Source organism: Panicum hallii, chromosome 1 (assembly GCF_002211085.1).
Source record: "Panicum hallii strain FIL2 chromosome 1, PHallii_v3.1, whole genome shotgun sequence".
Taxonomy (NCBI): domain Eukaryota; kingdom Viridiplantae; phylum Streptophyta; class Magnoliopsida; order Poales; family Poaceae; genus Panicum; species Panicum hallii.
The window spans coordinates 41,024,445-41,026,554 of record NC_038042.1 but is presented as its reverse complement, the minus strand read 5'-3'; the positions used below and the strand labels follow the sequence as shown (position 1 = coordinate 41,026,554).

Sequence of the window (2,110 nt, the reverse complement as noted above, 5' to 3'; positions counted from 1 at the left end):
TTGAACTTATAATGTTAGCATAATATTTATTGCTTAAAATTTACTTTTTATGGTCCATCGGTGATATATGAGATTGTAACGGTAATCTTGAGCATATGATGGAGCACGTACCGGGAATACCGGATTTGATACTATTTTTTGCAAATGACGATTTGGTTATTTCTAATTTAGATGTGGGTTAACACGTGGCATGTTCTTAGCGCGAGCGCGGTCGCGCATCTTAATGCTAATGACCGGCAGTTCGCTTAAAATAACGTTAAATTAGAGGGTTGTTGGAGGAACTCGCGGGAGCAGGGAGTAGCCTGCAGCGGGGACTGAGCGCACGGGAGGCGGCAGGAGGCGCGCGAGAGCATGGGGCAGCGGCCAGTGGGGCGAGGGGAGCGCTCATGCCTGCAGGAGCTGGGAGCGGCGGCCGCGATGGCGGGGCCTGTGAGCTACGGCCGCGGCGCGCGAGGGTAGTGCCTGCGGGCCAGGCGGTGGCGGCGCTCGAGCGGGGTAAGCGGCTGCCTGTCCGTGTGCTGGGCCGAGCTCCTGTAGCTGGCTGAGCGGCTGCTAGGCTCAACGGCTGGCTGAGCCAGCGGCAGCAGGACCTGCTGCTTCCGTACCCGCAAATCTGGCGATTGAGGTGAGTAATTGATGCTATATTACTGATGCAGGTTGTATTCTATGGCTAGAATGAGCCATTGTTTGCTACCAATGAAAGAGCAGTAGTATTGGGCAATTTGCACCGAAGGTGTTCGAAGAAAGGCCTGTTAGAACACACTTTTGTTTAGACTAAACTGCACGAGCTAATGGTTTCTTTTTATCCACTTATCAAATTATAGACTAGCTGCAGACACATATCCCTTGTTGAACTATGATAGTATTGCTTTACCACCATAATGAATACTGTTGTGTTCTCCATGTGAAAATCCATTTTGTTATAGGGCAGCAGCTAGCAAGTGTTTGATGATTGTTAGAAGAATAACTTGCTTATTTCCATTGCCAGTAACACTAACTAATAAGTTTCTTGCTTCTCTGCAAGGTTAGAACTAGGGGATGAAACAATTCTTAAAAAAAAACTATGGGATGAAACTTCGCTGCAGCTGATTGCGTTCAGTCATTTTTATGAGTACCGTGGACTTATTTTTCAAGCTCAAGGTATTTCTACATCACCCTCCTTGAATCCATTTACACCTTTTAGTTGTGTTATTTTGTATAATTTGCTCACCTGATTATTGGTTTCATGTCACAAAAGCTGAGTTAAACTTATCTGTATCAAATTTCTACTGCCTATAGTTTCAAGAATGTCTGCTATATCCTTTCAACCAGCAAATCTATCTTCTATTTTCAAAAGATGGATCTTGACTTCTCCAATTTCAAATTTCTTTCATGCTGACTAGTGTATTGAATTATCACACATGTTCTTATTGTCTCAATTTGATTTCAGAATGCTATGGAAATGGAAAGGGGTGAAACCCCAGAAGAAGGTGAAGAATCCAAATCTGCAGATGAGATTGTGTGTGGAGTTCGGTGTGAGTATTGTCAATCAAGCAAGTTCATAGAGAATATGGGTATCCATTTAGCTGGTTCAAATAGACCTACCACAAGCACTTCCATTGTACTTGTTACTATTGGCCAATACTGTCCTTAGCTTCATCTATGAGAGAACAACAGTTGGATAATGAACTAGACAATTGAAAATATTAGATTTGTATGATCTCGTGGTTGTCTAGAGATTTATGGTAGACTAATTCAAGCATGGATGTCTGAAGCATTAATATTTGGATCATACATGTACTTGGATGTGCACTGGAGTAATATGTGGGTTATATATATGTATGGATGTGTGCTGGAATGAAAACATGATGTTTACTTCAATTTCCTGGTGGCTTGAACTCTCATGAAAATTACGCTATTTTAGTGTTGGGGTCAACTCTCATGAAAATGACCATTTTCGTGGCTGCATGAACTCATGAAAATAAAATTTGTCAGAATTTTTGTAGCGGCCTGAATACATTTTTGTGAGGGTTGTAGGCCTATAGGGAAAACATACATTTTTGTAGGAAAATGTTCGTGGCGGCTTTTTCGTGATGTTTGGCTCTCATGAAAACAACCTTGGAAATCTGGT

General features: G+C 42.5%; 1 long non-coding RNA gene across 2 annotated transcripts; it reads left to right on the top strand.

The window, feature by feature from the left end:
- The first annotated feature begins 298 nt into the window (after positions 1-298).
- Positions 299-1,843, top strand: LOC112874805. Of its 2 annotated transcripts, none has more exons than XR_003225041.1 (3): positions 299-625; positions 1,030-1,140; positions 1,430-1,843. It is a non-coding gene; the product is annotated as an uncharacterized LOC112874805 (long non-coding RNA). The 2 variants fall into 2 exon arrangements; XR_003225043.1 differs by having other exon boundaries at positions 1,025-1,140.
- Positions 1,844-2,110: the final 267 nt, after the last annotated feature.